Source organism: Citrus clementina, unplaced genomic scaffold, assembly GCF_000493195.1.
Source record: "Citrus clementina cultivar Clemenules unplaced genomic scaffold, Citrus_clementina_v1.0 scaffold_6, whole genome shotgun sequence".
Lineage (NCBI taxonomy): Eukaryota > Viridiplantae > Streptophyta > Magnoliopsida > Sapindales > Rutaceae > Citrus > Citrus x clementina.
The window spans coordinates 7,303,980-7,324,547 of NW_006262139.1; the positions used below are offsets into that span (position 1 = coordinate 7,303,980).

A 20,568-nucleotide genomic window follows, 5' to 3' on the forward strand; every position below is an offset into this window, starting at 1 on the left:
AAATTACTTATAATTAAAAGTAATAAAACAATTAAATTTGAAAATAAAACTAAATTTATTTATAAAAATAATTATACAAAATATTAAAAATACACCTAAAAATCAAGATTATAGGGAGATAGAGAGAAATTGAGAAGAAAAGAGATGCAGATAGATGATTAAAAACATAAAAATAAAGCTCTATTTATAAAAAAATAAATTCATAATCTAGTGTTTTGCGGTCCATCATAAGTTTATTGCATGCGTTCCTCACAACCATTAGATCAAGATCCAATGGCTGGTCAAACTTTAAAAGTCAACATCACACGTGCCATCATTTGACTCGTCTAATTTGGCCAAAGAACAGTTGATATTTGGCAGGTTAATGGGTGGATCGGATCAACCCCAATACAAATATTCGAATCCTACAACTTACTTCACCAACTATTGCCACGTGGCACAATCATGGCCATTGATCATGAACGGTTGAGATTTAGTCAAAATTGTCAGCTATCACATGCACTAATATCCATTGTAAGCTCATTTTACCATCCAATCAGTACTCGGTCAACAGAAAAAGTCAACTCTTTTTACACAAGCCTAATTTTAAGCCGATCTTGACTAATCTTAAGGTTTTTGGACCTCTGGAATCCAAATTTGACATTCGTTTATCTGTTTGGAGCCTTGTATTACGTAAAATTAATATTTTACCTAATAAATACATAAAAATACACAAAATTAGATATATTTAATACATAATTAATAATTCCTAATATATTACATAAACACAAATATAAATTATAACATAAGCACAAAATATCATTATTATCGCTTGATAATTAAACAATTTTTAACATTAATCATTAGGGGTGGGCACTATTTAGTTTGGTTCGGTTCAGCCCTAGAACCGAACCAAATTGAAACCAAATGGTTCATGAATTTATGAACCAAATGCGAACCAAATGCAAACCAAATTATAGAACCGAACCAAATAATCTTGAGTCTATAAAATTTTGTTCGGTTCAGTTTGGTTTGGTTTGGTTTGATCTTATATATTCATTATTCAATAAAAAATAATATAATAATAATACATTATTAATACACAATAATCTTGAGTCTATAAATTAACAAATAATAAACAACATACTAAAATTTAACAAAAGCAAATTTACATAATAAATTCCATAAATAATCTAGAAATCCATAAATAATAACCAACATAATAAAATCTAACGATAACAAAATAACATGTTTTTATAAGTGTAAGTCAAGATAACCCCACCAATTTGTATATATTCCCTTTCTAATGAAAACATCTAAGGATGCCATTAAAATATTTTTAAAAAAGTATAGATTTTAATACATTGGATACTATATTTTTTGACTGATAATAGCATCCTTATTTTGTTGAAATAAAGGTGTCCTCATTAGAGAATTATTATATACATACAACGTGAAATATCTTTCGTAATAGATGTCATATCAACAATAAGGTATGCAGCATGATTATTGATGGTGGGAGTTGTATTAATGTGGCTAGCATTAGCTTAATTTGTATTAATGTGGCTAGCACCAGTTTAGCTGAAAATTTAGAATTTTCAACTTCATTTAGAGTAGGAGAAGAAAATAGAATTATTATTTCATTGTCACAACTACTCTGAATTGACAAAGGTAAAGTTGGCTATCGTTGAATTCAATGACTATGCTATTGTTTGGTGGAATCATGTTGTTGGCATGCTTTACTTTCTACCTTAGATGCAAAACTATTACTTGAAGTTAATGATCCAAAATACATGTCAAAATTTTAAGTCAAGATAACCCCACCAATTTGTATATATTCCCTTTCTAATGAAGACATCTGAGGACGCCACTAAAATATTTAAAAAAAGTATAGATTTCAATACATTGGATACTATATTTTTTACCGATAATAGAATCCTTATTTTGTTGAAATAGAGGTGTCCGCATTAGAGACTTATTATATACATACAACGTGAAATATCTTTTGTAATAGATGTTATATCAACAATAAGGTATGCAGCATGATTATTGATGGTGGGAGTTGTATTAATGTGGCTAGCATTAGCTTAATTTGTATTAATGTGGCTAGCACCAGTTTAGTTGAAAATTTAGAATTTTCAACTTTGTTTAGACTAGGAGAAGAAGATAGAATTAGTATTTGATTGTCACAACTAACTATGGCCAATGGGCCGTGCCGGCAACTGTCGGCCCACAAGGGCTCATGGGCCAGCATGGCATGGCCCACCAATTTTTTTTTAGTTGAGCCTAGCACGGCCCAGGTCGTGCCGTGCCCAAAAAAAGCCCACCAATTTTTTTTTTTATCGTGCTTAAAAAAGTCCACGTGCTTGGCGTGCTTTATTCAAGCCCAAGTGCCTGACGTGCTTTTTTAAGCCCACTAACATAATAATATTCATAATCATAATCATATTAATTTTTATTAAGAGAGCAATTAACATTTTATTATTAGTTTATCACAATTTCATAACTATATATTTTATTTCACAATAATCAATCATAATTCATAACACAACAACACATAAATTTAATTCCATAGATCATAATAATAATTAATTAAAATTAAAAATACAATCCTCAAATAATCATTACAATAAGTCATAACTACGAAATATTAATATAACAAATCATAAGTCACAACTTACAAGTTACAACTACAAAACGCGAACTATGACCAATTGATGAATAACAAGCATGAAAAAAACATTTATTAATCACAACTATGGATACGGGAAACGAGCAACGTTAATTCTATCTCGGCTGGTGGCGAGCTAAACAATTTGACACGTACCGACGTAAACCCAAGGTGCCATGGGTGTTTGAATAAATAACTTCTCGATGACAATAGTTGCACCTCAAGATCATCTGCTTGTAAGGACGATGCAAACTATTATCTATTATTTCCTCCCTTATTGTAGTAAAATTTTGAAAAAGTTCATTTAAAAAACGACTTCTGGACTGATTTAGCCTAGCGTTTTGTTGAGGTCCAACTACATCAACACCGTATTCTTGAGGGTGTTGAGGTTCTTTTGCATTCAGATTATGTTGCTGCAGATTCATAATGATTTTGGCTTTTAGAATATTGGAAAGTTTGAGGAAAAAGAATTGTGAAGCATCATAGCATAATGGCGTGTATATATAATATTAGATAGTAATAAAAAGACAAAAATTAATTTTATTTACTTTGTCGGTGGGAGTAAAAAGAGTAAGTAAAAAAATATTTAGTGAAATATAAATATAGCCGTGAGGCAAGTGCTTGGTTGGCATGTGGGAAAAAAATCTTAAATTATTTTTAAAAATAAATAAAAATATTAAAACAAATGCACAATGATCCCAATTTTTTATTATTTACACATCATTGTCGGTTAACTTTCATAATTTTTAAAATTTTTAATTGATTACAGTGCACATAATTTTAAAATTTTACAGTCACAAGACTCGCAACAATAAAATTGACATGACTACTCAATTTTACAACACGCTTGCAAGTTGCAACTTTCACAATTTTCAAATCCTGAAACTTGAATTGACTGCACTGCAATCTGCACGTCTGCATGTGCACTATATGACAACTACCGTGTTGAAAATTTGAGTTGAGAATTTAAATTCAAAGAAATAAAATACTCTACATAATGAATGCAAGCTCCTCCCGTATTACTAGTTTACTACTATAATATTGTCTCATCAACACACTTGTGATAGGATTTATTAACATTGTGATAGTTGCGTGATTCTCTTGTAACAATGAACCACAATTGTTTTTAATTTAATATGTTGTTTTGAAAAAAAAAATTAGTTACTAAAATTATTTTAAAAATAAATAACAACGGTGCACTTAAAAATTAATTTTTTCTAATTATTAAATAATAAAAAAAATTCTAAATTAATTTTATTACTGACCCAACGGACAAAAGAAATTCTGAATTAATTGAATAAAAAAAATTCTGAATTAATTGAATTACTCACCCAACGGACAAAATTGTTTTTTGAATTAAAAGTAAAATTGATATGACTACTCAATTTTACAATATAAGCAGTCGGGCTCTGATTATCAATTAATGTTTTCTGATTTTTAATGACAAAAAAATTTTAAATTAATTTCATATTTTCATTACTCACCCAACGGACAAAAAAAAATCTAAATTAATTGAATAAAAAAAATCTGAATTAATTGAATTAACAATAAAGTTGATATGCCTTTAAAAAAAAACAATAAAGTTGATAGGACTAGGTGACTAGTCAATTTCACAGCATGGGCACTCATGACTCACCAATTAGACTTGACTAGCTTACAGAATTTGTAAGCTACAGACTTCAGCATCAGCCGTTGGATGTGGAGTGAGAAACTAAACAATAGATAATCGAATGGTGGGATGACGGGAGATGTTTGTTACAGAATCGGTACCATAAACAGGTCCCTCAACAATTAACTATTTCTGATTTTTAATAATAAAAAAATTCTAAATTAAATCAATTACTCACCTTACAATTCCAATGGACAAATGAATGATTAAATGCAACTATTTAATTTGCTGCAGCCTTGCAGAGTTGTAGACTTGTAGGTTTGCAGCGTGTTTGCCCCGTTTTGAGTTTTGACCATTAATATGTTTACTTTTTTATTCTATTTAAACGATTAAATTATTTACGAATTCATCTCACTTCTCAATCTCTATCTCCTCGTTATCTCTCTTGTCTCATCAGTCATCTCTAGTCTCTGCTTGCCCAATCTTCTTTGCTACAATTACAACAACAATTCCAGCAACTTCCCTTTGTTATTGAAATCTCAAACAAAAGCAAAACATCATTCAACACCATTTAATACACAAATCTCCATTCTCTTGCTGAATAAATTTTTTTCTTTTTTCACCCGCACAAATACATTCCAGACGCCTTTATTTACCAAAACACTAATTATATAAAATGTCTCACTCTCATTTTGAGTTAGATGAGAATTTTAATTTTGTTGAAGAGGGGGAGGAAGTTGCAAATGAAGAAATTGCTGCACCAGAATTTGATCCAAGTAATATATTTATTGTCCCACTTAAACGATCGCCTCCTACTTCTCAAGCAAGTCAAAGTGGTTCTACTTCTTCGACTGCCGGTCCTATTACTACCTCCAAACGACAAAGAACATCAATTGTTTGGTCATGTTTTACTTTGGAAAAACGTCAAAACAAAAAAGGTGAAATGGTGGATCAAGCAGTGTGCAAATATTGTCAATATGCTTTAAGTGCCAAAAGCAATGGTGGAACTGGACATCTTAGACGACATATGGAAACTTGTCAGACAAAACACGCGCCACAAGACCCAACACAAACCCAACTCTCACAATATGGTTCTGGACCTTCCAGTATAACATCATTCAGATATTCACAACAGAACATGCGAGAAGGATTGGCTCGGTATATTGCTGCAGCAGAACAACCTTTAACATTTTTAGAAGATGAACTTCTAAAAATTTTTTTGCAAAGGTATGTTCAGCCTCAACTTAAGAAAGTGCCTAGAAATACATTAAAACGTGATTTAACTAAAATTTTTCATGACATGAAAAAACTTTTAATTATTACTTTTATCAATTTTAATGGTGTTATTTCAATTTGTTCTGATTGTTGGACTGGTATTAATATGGTTGGTTATTTTTGTGTAACTTCACACTCTATACATGAGATTAATGGTAAATGGAGGTTGGAAAAAAAATTACTTGCATTTCGTGAATTAGAATATCCTCACACTGGTTCAGTAATTTATGCAGTTATAATGTCTGTTTTAAGAGAATATGAGATTACTGATAAATTGTTTAGCATATCATTTGATAATGCATCTGCCAATACAGCGGCAATTGATATGTTTTTGCGGAATATTTCTACTCTCATGCCTGCACGTGGTTCAAAATTTTTTCATGTGAGATGTGTGTGTCATATTATTAATTTAATTGTTCAAGCTAGTATGACTCATATAAATCATTATTTAGAAAAAATTAGAACAACCATTTTATATACTAGAGCACCTTCAAGACGTCAACAATTTTTGGAGACGTTGAAAATTTTTAGATTGAAAAGGAGAAAATTCAACCTTGACATGAAAGTTCGTTGGAATTCTACGTATTTAATGTTGCTTTCTTGTCAAAACTATTCTGAAGCAATTTCTAGTTTTTACAATGAGAGAATGAATGATGAAGATTATCATATCACTGATTATGATTGGAATGTTGCATTTAAATTTATGGATTTTTTAAAGGTATTTTATGATGCTACTCTTGCATGTTCTACTGTTTATGAGCCTACTTCATGTAGAGTGTTAATGCACTTGTATAATATAAGTTATACTTTTAAGACTTTTAGAGAGAATATTATGTTTAAAAATATTTGTGATATCATGGAGGAAAAATTCCAAAAATATTGGAAAGATATTCCCCACCTATTTATTTTTGCAGCTGTGTTGGATCCTACAATCAAGGAAGTTGGTGCAAAACTTTTAGTTGAGGGTATTAGTGAAAATTTACAAATCGAGCTTGATACAAATTTTGATACAATTATGTCCTCTATGAATGAACTTTTTAATTTTTATCGAAATAAATTCGGATCAAGCAATACATATTAACAAGCATCGACTTCTTATAAAAATCCAGCTCACCTTTTGTTACTCAAAGGTAAGGGTGTTGCCTCTAGTATTGATACTAATCATAATGAATTGCAAAGATATTGTTCTGCCAATCTTGAAGATTTAGCAACTCCTTCACAATTGCAAAATTTTGATATTTTAGAATTTTGGATGGGCAAGACATCTTTTTTCCCTATATTATCCATTATGGCTCGTGATCTACTAACCCCCTAGCTTCAACTGTAGCATCAGAATCAGCTTTGAGTACAAGTAGCAGAATTCTAGATGAACATCGGTCAAGATTGTCATCAGAGACATTAGACTCTTTGTTGTGTTTGAAAGATTGGGAAGATGCTGAACGCCGAGTGCAACAAGATTGGCAAAATGCTTTAATTAAACAAATTGAGAGTTTGAATGTTGATCAAGATGAAGTGGATCCAGATTATGAAGAGTACTGAACATTGAAGCCACTTCCAAAGACTAGAGACTTTTTTTTTCTTGTAACTTTTTGAAACAAATTTTATTAGTGAGAAGGTTGTAAATTTGCAAATGATAGATGGTTCAGTAGGTGCCAACCTAGTTGGGATGTACTGTTAACTGTAGTGATGCAAATTATACCTAATTTTATTTGAATTACTAATATTATAATTGTACTTTAACTTCACTTCATTTAATGAAAATTTAATTTTTAATTTATCATAATTTTTTCTTGTGTATAAAATGAAAAATATTTCATTCAAAAATGAAAAATATTTCATTCACAAATGAAACGTATCTCTATTAAATATTAACTAAGTTATGATTTAATATTAATATGAAAAATATTTCATATGAAAAATATTTTATTATTAATTTTATAAAAAAATTTATTTTTTATTTATAATTTATAAATTTATGATATTTATAATTTTATTTATTAAAATCATGATATTTACTTATTCATTTAATAAACTATAAACATAAATAAATAATTAAATAAATATCATAAATAACATTATTCATTTAATAAATATCATAAATAAAATTATGATATTTATAATTTTATTTATTAAAATCATGATATTTACTTATTCATTTAATAAATTATAAACATAAAAAATTAGAATATTTATTTAAACTAAGATTTAATGATTTAAATTAATTTTTAAAAGTCTATGCTAAAAAATATATTAAAACATTTAATTTCAAGATATTTTACTTTAATTTCATAACATTTTATATTTACTTTTTGTTAAAAAAATTTACTTAGATATATTTTGGCCCACGTGCTATTAATGGCTCACCGGCTGCGTGCTAGCCCACCAATGAACTGTGCTTATTACGTGTTTTTCCGCATGCTATGCTTTGGCCCATCTCTAATCGTGCCGTGCTTTAAGGCCCGGCACGGCCCAGGTGCGTGTCGTGCCTTGTGCCTCACCGAAACGTGCTCGTGCCATGTCGTGCCATGTGCCGCCCGGCCCATCGGCCATCTTTAGTCACAACTACTCTGAATCGACAAAGGTAAAGTTGGCTATAATTGAATTCAATGACTATGCTATTGTTTGGTGGAATCATGTTGTTGGTATGCTTTACTTTCTACCTTAGATGCAAAACTCTTACTTGAAGTTAGTGATCTAAAATACATGTCAAAATTTTAAGTCCAGAATTTAATTCAAGATAACCCACCAATTTATATATATTCCCTTTCTAATGAAGACATCTAAGGATGCCACTAAAATATTTAAAAAAAGTATAGATTTCAATGCAATTGATACTATATTTTTTGACTAATAATAGCATCCTTATTTTGTTGAAATAAAGGTGTCCTCATTAGAGAATTATTATATACATACAACGTGAAATATCTTTTGTAATCGATGTTATATCACCAATAAGGTATGTAGCATGATTATTGATGGTGAGAGTTGTATTAATGTGGCTAGCATTAGCTTATTTTGTATTGATGCAGCTAGCACCAGTTTAGTTGAAAATTTAGAATTTTCAACTTTATTTAGAGTAGGAGAAAAAGATGGAATTAGTATTTAATTATCAAACTACTCTGAATTGACAAAGGTAAAGTAGGCTATCGTTGAATTCAATGACTATGCTATTTTTTGGTGGAATCATGTTGTTGGTATGCCTTACTTTCTACCTTAGATGCAAAACTCTTACTTGAAGTTAATGATATAAAATACATGTCAAAATTTTAAGTCCAGAATTTAATTCAAGATAACCTCACCAATTTATATATATTCCCTTTCTAATGAAGACATCTGAGGATGCCACTAAAATATTTTAAAAAAATATAGATTTCAATACAATTAATACTATATTTATTTTACTAATAATAGCATCCTTATTTTTTTGAAATAAAGGTGTCCTCATTAGAGAATTATTATATACATACAACGTGAAATATCTTTCGTAATAGATATCATATCACCAATAAGGTATGTAACATGATTATTGATGGTGGGAGTTGTATTAATGTGGCTAGCATTAGCTAAATTTGTATTAATGTGGCCAACACTAGTTTAGTTGAAAATTTAGAATTTTCAACTTTATTTAAAGTAGGAGAAGAAAATAGAATTAGTATTTAATTGTAACAACTACTCTGAATTGACAAAGGCAAAGTTGGCTATCGTTGAATTCATTGACTATGCTATTGTTTGGTGGAATCATGTTGTTGGTATGCCTTACTTTCAACCTTAGATGCAAAACTATTCATTTTTTAATACATTTATGTAAAAATAAAGATTTGTATGTTGGTGATTCTAATTTTAGTATTGCATTCAATGCATGGGTGAAACTGGCATTTGCCAAATTCTTTAGGCGTTATGGTTTTTGTTGTGCCAATGCAAGCGGGGATATTCTTTTGCGGCAACCATAACAATTTGATATAGATATTATTCATGATGGTCATATGAATAGATTCTCTATTGTACTTAATGAAAATCCCACTTTACTCTTGTACCTTTATCTTGAAGACCAATGTATAATGATTTATCTTGAAGACCAGTGTATAACGATTAAGTAAGATTTTTTTAAAAAAAATGAGAGTGACTTGAAAAGGAGATTGAGATTTCAAAAACAAGATGAGTTGAAGCTAAAAGGAGAGAAAAAGAGAGTGACAAAGAAAAGTATGTTTATATATACATACAGTAATATGTATGGGTCATTTTTAGGTCCAGAATTAATATCTGAGATTAAAATCTGGAAACGATTTATAGTGTCGCAAATGAGTTTACAATCTTATAAAAATCGATTTACGACATCATAAATCATCCCTGACTTTATTCTCAAATTTAAAAACTTTTCAGTAATATATATATATATATATATAGGAGTAGTTTTTTTATCCAGAATCTTAAAGTATAGGACAAGTCCGGGAAAGCTTTAAAACTGCAGAGTTTTAAAGGCTTACAACTTGAATCGCTTAAACTGCACGGTTTATGCATTTTTCCGGACATTCTCGCACTTTACAATTTCGAATTGGAACATTTACATATATATATATATATAGAATCGTTTTCAAGTTTAGGATTTAAATCAAGGATGTATTTACTATATATATATATATATATATATAGAATCGTTTTCAAGTTTAGGATTTAAATCAAGGATGTATTTACTATAACACCCCTAATTTACTTTTTAGTGTTACCATTATTTTTTATTTATATATGTAATTTATAGAATATAGTATTTTAGGGCAATGATATTTAAGGTTGTTTTACTTTTTTTATCTGACTTACCAATTTATGAAATACCTTTTTAAATAAGGAAAATAATAAATAAATCCCTCAATGGGTAAATATATTAAAAGGTTCGGCTTTATAAATATCCTCTTACATACTTTTTTCAAAACCCTAGGCCTAACAAAGAAAAGAATACAGCTGAAGAATAACCCCGAGGTTTTTTAGATAGGAAGAGGAGAATATTTTTATTGTGTTTTCATTTTTCGTTAAAGCGGTTTTTTAGTTTTGATTTAGAAGGTAGGTAAGCATGTATAATCCTTTGAACTTTTGGTTTTATTTATGATTTTATGTGCTTAATTGAATGATTTTGTGTGTTATATTGATAAAATTATGAAAGCATGATCATGTATTGATTTGTGTTGTTATTGGGTGGAAGTGGTGCCATTATATTAACAATGTCTAATATATGTTGGTAAACACTCTCAATAACAGGCCACAACATGTTGTTGATTAGATGTTGTCTTTAAGTTGTATGTTTTAACATGTAAAGCGTTTCGTTGAAAGTCATTGTCTGTTGCTTAAAGCTTTTAACCACAGGTTATAAATGTTATCTTCAACTATTTTTTAACATATTTTTAAAGTAATTTTATATTTTTAAAATAATATATTTTATATTCAAATTAAATTTGGAAGCTCTTAAACAAATTCATAGAATTCATACTAAAAAAATGCAAGATATAATTCAAAAATATTTTACATTATTAATCAAACAACATTATAGTAGTGCATTTTTTTTTACAGCAAAAATTAACAAAATGTCAACAATTTGATCTAAACCCAATTCTTCAAAATCTCAAGCTCTAATGTACAGTGTCCTTTGAATAACAAAAAGACAAGTATGCTACAAAAATAAAATAAGAAATAAATGGTGAATAATAAAGATAAAAAATAAAATTAAAATGTTAAATATCTATAAAAGAAAAAGTAGATCAAATCTGATGCGTAAATTAGCAAGTGTACTAGTCAGCACAAGTAATATAATGAAGAGTATAATATCGTCCTACAGAGATTGTATATCCTATTAGGTACCGAAATTATTCTAACCCCTAATTTATTTAAACAATCGAATAGGCGGATTTAAATTAAAAATTTAAACAAAACAAAATAACTAAAAATTAAATAAATATGCAGGCAGTAATAGAAATAGCTAAGAGATTAAGACACTAGGATATCTGATTTCACAATAACCAATCCAATTTAATCCTCTATATATGTTATTAAAGGTTATTACCCATGTTGACAGTGAATTTTCCTAATCTATTCAATATATTTTCTCGAGTAATATAAAAAATACCTTCACATATTAACCGACTATATCTCCATGTGAATTTAAATATGCAAAGATTCATTAAGGTTTATGGAGATTCTTAGATAAAACTGCATGAATCATGTTGGCACATCTATGTCTTTCGTTCAATTCATGGCATCCATTACGCATAGTAAAGACACATAAATCTCCTTTCGGTCTCATTATGTATCCTCAAATCAATCAAATATTGGTCCGATATTTAAAAGCATTAAGCACAACAATAAACACTCAACCATGGAATAATAAATAGAAATAATTAGATTTATGGAATTAAATCTTCATAGTTAGGCTACATTGTAACCCTAATAAAATAAATTAGTTCATGAAAATATAGAGAGAATTCATAAATATTATAGGAAACACTCAACAAAATAATAGAGAAAAGAGAAAGAAAAACTCAAGAATTAATGTAAGCTCCTGCTCTGATCTGTTGCGGTTGTTAATGCTTCTTTTAATTCGGTCCTGTGTTCTTCTCTCTTGGCTTCCGGTTGTCTGTTCTCCTCTATTGTGGCTTCCACTCATGCCTTTTATAATGCTTCAATTGTGGCCTTTAAATCCTGATATGAAAATAATTAAAAACAAAAGTCAAGCCGCCTCTTTTATTTCATGCATGCACGTGACTTGTTCAATTATTAAGTCAATAAAGATTTGGCCGAAGCCCATCACATCAATGCTTTCTTTTCACTACTACAAAAATGAGTTTTACTGACACCAACTTAGTGTCAGTAATCACTTTTACTGACACTTGTTAATTGTGTCAATAATGCTTAAGCCAGAACGCACTGACACTAATTTTTAGTGTCAGTGATTTTGGTGTCAGTAATTCGTGTCATTATAGTATCACAAAAATAATGACACTATAGTATTAGTATTTAATAATATTATTTTACATGTCAGTAATTCGTGTCACTATAGTATCGCCAAAACAGTAACACTATAGTATTACTATATAATGATACAATTTACATGTCAATGATTTATGTGACTACAGTACTTTAGAATCAAGTGTTGTTATGCTAGTTTTGGTTAATAGGATATTTTTGTTTTAATTATATTTTCTTATTTGTTTTACAATTAAAAAAACTCAAAACCTATTACGTATACCAAATCTCGCAAAACAATTCACATAATAAATATATCAAACTCATCACTTAAATTAACATAATTCAATTACACTGTTTGGAGAAAAAAAATAATAAGTACCAAACTAAGTTTTTGACAACAAATTATTAAATTAGTTTCAATAAACATTATCCAACAAAAAAAAAAAGCTCAAGGTCACTCAATATTAATCTGCGGCTTCATTTTTTCCTCATCTGCAAGTACATAAAATCAATTAGTACACCAAAATATCAATTATTATAATTATAGCTCCAATAATAAATTCATAATTCTGGAAAAATCACTTACAGCTCCTGTAATCAACAAGTCCTATAAATCAATGGATTCCTATAAAGTGAAATAATTTTTCCAGTACACTTATATTTAACAATATTAACCATAGCTATAAAAACTACTAGAGGCCATGAATAGTCAACACAAAATATATTGGACTCAACAATTATATTTCTAAAAACTAAAATGGATTATATGCATCTACAACCAATATTGAAATAAAATATTAGAAACTGCATTATTACTCTTCCAATTTAATAGTCTAGCGACCAAACGCTAATTATTTCGAACGCTTTCACATTGTCAATGTAGTGGTAATTTAAGCTTATTTTAATATTTTAAGTAAGGTCTGTTTATCTAATTCAATGGATTTGGTCGTCTATGGCATGCCAAGACTAAATTATTAATCATGAATTCAGTTTGACGAGTATCACAATTTCATAGAACTACTCTAGCAAATATTTTATTCAAATTTATGCAAGAAATAAATATAATACATGTAAACTCAGTATTTTGTTCTTATATGAAAAACTTATAAATTAATAATAACGTATGTATTAATTTGCAAACATTCCACTCACAATTAATCTTGATCAATCCTAAATCGCTGGAATGTCTTCTAATTGATCAGCAACTGATAGTCCTCCTATAAATTAGAGAAATATTTATAAGAAACTGTGCAATCTTTAAAAAAAAAAAAGGTAAATTCAAAACTGTATATAAAGACAATCCATATTTATTAACTCGCTATATCAAATTAATATGTATCTATCATGCGCATGTTTTTAGGGATTCTTTCCATATTTTACAACTTTAGCTTAAAGATAATTAGACAAAGATGAATGTTATAGTTTCATCCACTATTTTGTCAATCCCTCTTTTAAATAAATAAATAAAGTATATAAAGTAAGCTAAAGTAATAGCCAAGATTAAAGTCAATGAGGAAAGTCTTTCAAGCTTTATAAATAAATAAATATACTATATTGTAATCCAGCTTTAAAATTAGGCATGCACGACACCAGCAATTGGTGCACCATATTACGTAATAAATAAATAAAATAAAATTTAAACAGGACATTGGCAGTTCTAGAAAGTAGCCATATGCTTTAGCATGGTAGGGGCTTTGCTAAATTTTAAGATGCATATTTCTTTCAATTATGTTTCCCTCATTGCAAATTGTCTCTAGAAATATAATCTGTCACAAGAATTAAAGATATATGACAAGTGCTTTCTAGAACATCCTGTGAAAAGTATTATAATAAAAATATAATAAAAATTAGTAGAAACACTTGAAAATTAAGAAAAATTATTAGAAGCCTCTTATCCTTTTCATACCATCCAGGCTTCCAATTTAGAGATTCCCACATATAGACTGGCCATTACTCTGCCTTTTTTGTTCTCACATGAATCACTTCTCTTGACTTCTCCACCACTCTATCATCATTTCTCTTTCTTTTTTCTCCATTCAATCCCTGCATACCAACTCCCAAAATCAACACAAAAACTTAATAATTTTATTATGATTTTTACATTTGCACAAAATAAATGATTCAACATGAAAAAGATAGAAATAAATAACTAAATAAAAGAAAGACCAATTAACCTTATTATTTTCACTTAACAACCCAATTTCGGAAGCCTGAGGTGGAGACAAATTCATAAAACTTTCAACAGTAAGCCCCACTACCTTTTTTCTACTTCTGTTATCATGGCTAATATTTATTTTTATATGAACATAATATATATAGAAAACAACCACATACATGCTTAATACATAGTAGCCTACCCATGTAAAGGCCAGTAAGAAAACACATACAATATTATAAAGAGCCAGATAGTTACAAGATGATATTAAAAATTTGATGTATAGTGGAAATAAGAGCTTGTTAAGAAACAATGCAAACTCCTTGACAGTATGACAACATTTATTGATCCTAATAATCAGCTTTCTAGGAATTCAACTATCAGACCTTACATTCCTAAGTTTTTTTCTGATCTTATTTCAACACAAATTCTAGCAAACTTGTACATGCATTCATGCGCAATAACACTTGTCAAATCAAATATAATCATCCTACTAAGAAGTAAAACATGCATTTGTGTGGTCAAGGACTTTAACCATTCTCTGTTAAAAAAATCAATGAAACTCTTAGTCTCTTTAGTTTGATTAAAAATTAAACAAATGAAGATTATTATCTAGTAGAGGTTCTGTACTGCTATTGTGAAGCAGAGGAAAGAGAAATGTTTGATAGAAAATACTAGGAGAGTGAGTGGGGGAAGGAATTGGGCTGCCAGTAGAAAGAGCCCTGTAAGGATGATGCTTCTGAACATCAAGAAGTTGCAGCCCCACTAATCTTCTACTTTGAAGCTCGAGGGCTTGTTGCAAATAAGCTTGCTCCTCTATTTTTCCCCTTCACAACATGTCCTGAGTATTATTATTGAACATTCTTGCGTTACAAAGACCAACAAAAGCCAGAAATTAAAGAAAATTCAATTTGGTATTGGAATGAAATGAATGAAAATGAGTTTTTTTTTTTCTTTTGGTTTCTTAATTCTTACCAAGTGGAAGGTCAGAAGGCTCTCTTGAATCAAGCCTAGTTTCACAAGGAGAAAACTCCCCTTTTTCAATTTGTTGCTATTGCTTCATGTAAATAAATATCAAAGTATCTTCTTTTTATTTTTTAAAATAAAAAATAAAACAAAGTTACCAGAATCAAGCATTGCAGCAGCCACAACTCTTTGAGTAGGTTCAGCTATCAATTGGACTTCGCCATTGGAGTTGCGAAGTAGGACTATGCTGCCATCTACAGAGAATTGCAGAGCAGCACCGGATGAGACCACGAGTCTTCGCGTCGAGCAATCCATACAATTGTTTTATTTGCTAGGTTGCTGCTGTCAATGAGCCATATTCCAACCTTGAAGCCATTGCCACTGGTGTAAAATCCGAAAGCAAAATGGCCAAAAGGAGAAGGCCAAAAATTTGGAGATGAGTTTGTGTAAAGGGTGGAAATAAAAAAGAAACTTAAAAATTTTGAATAACCAGAAATGAAATTCAAAGGAAAAATGAAAAGTACAAAGATTGAAGAGAGCAAAGTGCCTGTACTAGTATGAAACTTTTCTCTCAGCAGTTTCAGTGCCTATAATGCCACTTACCCATGCCTAAAAGAAGATTGAATTACGCTTTTTACCTTGTACGGTTGATGACACCAAACGAAGCTGGAAGGAGAACGAAACCAGAGGCAGCAAACAAAGCAAATGGAGAACGGCTAGAAGCTGCAGCGTCGGTATGTTGGAACGGAAGTGATAGCGGCGGCGGGGAGGGTGTGGGCGTTTCGTAGCAGCGACAACATGGTCATTCTCCGTCTTTCACGATAGAGAAGAAGAAGTCAAGCAAGGGAAGGGAAATTAGGCGGCTGCGGCGCGGGCTCTCTTGCACAATAAAGAAGGGGAATTAGGGTTTTGTTTTTTATATGTTAAGTTTTTATATAACATTATGTCTTTAACTTAAATCTACATGGTTAAGTGGTTTGTGGTCTATATCTAGAACTTTTAGAGTTTTAGAAGTTCCAGGTTCGAGTTGAAATCAAAACAAATTATAATTATTTTTTTTAATCACTGATACATTAGTATCAGTGATCTCTGATATTTAATATACTAACACACTAATATCAATAATTTATGACACTTATTTGTTAAAAGCGAAAAATGGTGCATAGTTAAATAACTACTGACACTTTTTTTAAAGTGTCAGAAGCAAAGTGTCAGTGAAAGTCATTTTTTTAGTAGTGTTTACTTTATTCTTCACATAGTTTGTCTTATTAATTAAATTATTTCCAATGCTAGTTCTTCTCATCTTCACGTAAACCACAATTAGGCTTAGGTTGCTTCTATTTTCTTTCATTTTATCTCCCATTACTTTCCTTAAACTTCCACTTATTTTCTTTTTTAAACTCTTCTTAATAGAATATTCTGATTTAATTCATCTTTATTCTTAAAATGTATCTAAAATAGAAAAATATAAAAATTAAGATACAAATTAACATAATAAAATAAAATTTAACATAAAATTAAGATAGTAAAACATAAAAATAAAATATAAATTACTAGCACATCAAATACCCCCAAACTTAACATTTTGCTAGTCCTCGAGAAAAAATTAAAATAAAAATTATGAAAAGAAAATCCTAACTAAACCACTTTCGTAGGTGATTTAGTTAGCATTTAGCATATGCAACAAGCCTTTAAACCCCTAGGTGGCCCTAGTGGACGAGTTATAGTCTCGTGAGGGTGTCTAACAATGACACCCACAAACATAATAAAAAATGCCTAAAAAATTGCATGAAGTATATAGCTCAAAGAAAAGTAAAAATATTGGCCAAATTCTAACTTTAATTTAATAGTTAGCCTCATTTCATAGTAGATTCCTTTTATAAAATGCAATCAATTCAATCAAAACTCATTCTCAAAATCTTCAATATCAACAGCCCTTTTATTGAACAATAAACAGTGTAGGCCAAACTAACCTCATCATCTTTTTTTCTTTCAATCCACGGACATAAATTTGCCTGGGTAAACTTAAGTAATGTAGAATCAAGGTAAACAATCATTTACTCTATCTAAAATTCTCAACTCAGACTGTATCAATCTCAAATCTCAAGTCAAAATTATGAAAGAATCGATTTACGTGTTCAAGATATTTAAAGAATCACAATCAAGACGAAACTAACACAAGAATCAAGTATAAATTAAGACAATATTCATCTATTTCTATGAACCATATTCATTTTCAATCATATATTCATCATAGGTATCAATTTTTTTATTTTTTATTTTTTCTCTTTTTTTAAGAAAAAAATTAAAGTAAATATTCCCACCCCCAAAATTAATATAAACATTGTCCTCAATTTCAAGGACTGGACACTGCTGTAAGGTGCTTGCAAAAAAAAAAAAAAGAACAAAAGAGCATGGCTATAGAAGAATTGAAGCAAGTCTAGAATAGTGCAGATGTTGTAACCATTATTGTAGCACTTCTGGAGTATTGACAGAAAAGATTTAACCCAAAGTAATTAACAAATTGTGATATTTAGTTTCCTAATATGGGAGATACACACTCTAGACCTCCGATTACCTTAATTTTTCAGCTATAAAAAGTGGCACAAACACAAAGAAAGGAGAGAGGTCATCAACCAAGAACAAAAACCGAAAAGAAAAAATAGAAAAAGAGAATCAAATATCTAAACCAAGGGCTGGAACAAGGAGAATTTGTGGAGATCAATAAGAAAACTTAGTTTTTTTTTTATTCTTCGCTTTTTTTCTTGTTTACTCTTTACTTATGAAGATGTATTTGAAGGCTAAAACTCTGTTGTTTATTTTTCTTTGCAAACCATGAAGTAAATTTATTTGTGGTTGAGTGATAAACAATCTTAATGGTTTTTTGACTGAATTTATATATGTTGCTGCAAGTTTACTATAGCATTTTGTTATGATAAAGCTTATTTTTATTCATTATTTCGGCTAACACCCATTTAATGATACAAGCTAAGAAAGAGTTACAAAAGGGTCTATCTTAGTGGAACATATTAAAGCTCTTGAGTTGAGTTTTACCTGATTCCAAAAGGGTCATGCTCAATCTAAAATTGTAATGAACTAGACATAGAGATTCGCCTTGTATGGTAAATAAAACCTGAGCGTGCAATGTTATATCTTATGTTGGCATAACAATTAGTCACTGTTAAGTTGCATAAGGATATAAGACATCTAACAAGCGACAGCTGAGGATACATAAGGATTCTGCCCAGTGCTGTAGTAGATGTTGTAGCAACCGAGCCTAAGATTTGAAGAAAGAGTCAAAACCATTTAGAGAGTTTAATCACTCGACTACTTTATTTTCATTGGTTTTACTCTTGTGTTTGACGTGAGAATTTTATTTATTGCATTTTATACTTTAGTTAGTTATTTAGTTTAATAAATTTTGTTGTTTTAATTTAGAACAACCACCGCACTGTTACAAATTGTTGTAGTAACTTTGATAACATTAATCCGTGTGGAGATGATCTTGATTATTCATCATTATATTACTTATTCTGTACACTTGCACATTGACACCGATCGAATTTGAATTTAGAGCAACAAGTTTTTGGCGCTGTTGTCGGGGATTCAATTTTCATTGTGATTTGTGAAATTAATCTTATCGTCGTTAATCTTTGATTTTATTTTAAATTTACTCATTTTATGAGCCTATTGAATTTTAGTTTGATCTAGAAATTGAAAGAAGTGCAAGGAGATTAAGAAGAAAGCAAAGATAATCAAACGTTGTTGTAGTAATGGATGATTTGTAAGAAATGGGAAATTTGAACCCTTATGGACAAATACAACTAGTCAATGGTCAAGAAGGTTAGAATAGGCAAAATAATCAGGGACAACCAGGAAATAACAACATTATCTATATGGCATACGATAGAGATAGAGCCATTAGAGACTATGTCGTGTTAACTCCTTAAGTTATGTATCCTGGAATAGTTAGACCTGAAGTGCAAGCTGCCAACTTTGACCTTAAACCAATGATGTTTTGGATGTTGCAAATAGTGAGGCAATTCAATGGATTGCCATCAGAAGATTCTCATCTGCATCTTAAACTGTTGTTGGAGGTGAGTGATGCTTTCAAAATTGTTGGAGCATCAAAGGACGCATTAAGACTAAGACTTTTTCCATATTCTTTAAGACATCGAGCACGGGCTTAGTTGAACTCTCTACCTTGAGACTTCATCACTACATGGAATGATTTGGATGACAAATTCTTAATGAAATACTTTCCATTAACCAAGAATGCAAAGTTGAGGAATGAGATCATATCTGTCCATCAACTTGAAGATAAAAACTTGTATGATGCATGAGAAAGATTTAAAGAACTACTCAAAAGATGCCCTCGTCATGGCATTCCTTGTTACATACAAATGGAATCTTTTTACAATGGATTGAACCCAAACACTAGATTGATGGTGGATGCTTCAGCAAACAGGACTTTATTGTTGAAATCTTACAATGAAGCTTATAAAATTTTAGAGAGAATTGCTAACAACAATTATCAGTGATCATCAACTAAACAAGTTGCAGCAAGAGGAAAAGTAAGAGTACACAATATGGATACATTTACATCACTATCAACACAAATAACTTCACTGAGAAATATGGTAAAGGCTATGACTATTGCTCTAACATTTGTTAACCAAGTTACCAAAGTCTCTTATGTTTATTGTGGAGAGCGACATTTATTTGGTAATTGTCCTGGGAATCAAACACCTATAATCCTGAATAGAGACAACACCCAAACTTTTCATGGAGTAACCAAAACCAACCTGCTCCAGCATCCAGTGGACAGAATAGACCTGCACAACCACTAGGATTTTATTAGCCAAATCAAAGGCAAAGAAACACAAGCAACGATTAGCTCAGTTCCCTTGAAGCTTTACTTAAAGAATATATTTTGAAAAATGAAGCAGTTGACCAAAGTCA

General features: G+C 30.0%; 1 non-coding gene across 1 annotated transcript; it reads right to left on the minus strand.

Moving 5' to 3' along the window:
• Positions 1–19,886: 19,886 nt before the first annotated feature.
• On the minus strand, positions 19,887–19,993 carry LOC112097553. The gene has a single exon (XR_002905084.1). It is a non-coding gene; the product is annotated as a small nucleolar RNA R71 (small nucleolar RNA).
• Positions 19,994–20,568: the final 575 nt, after the last annotated feature.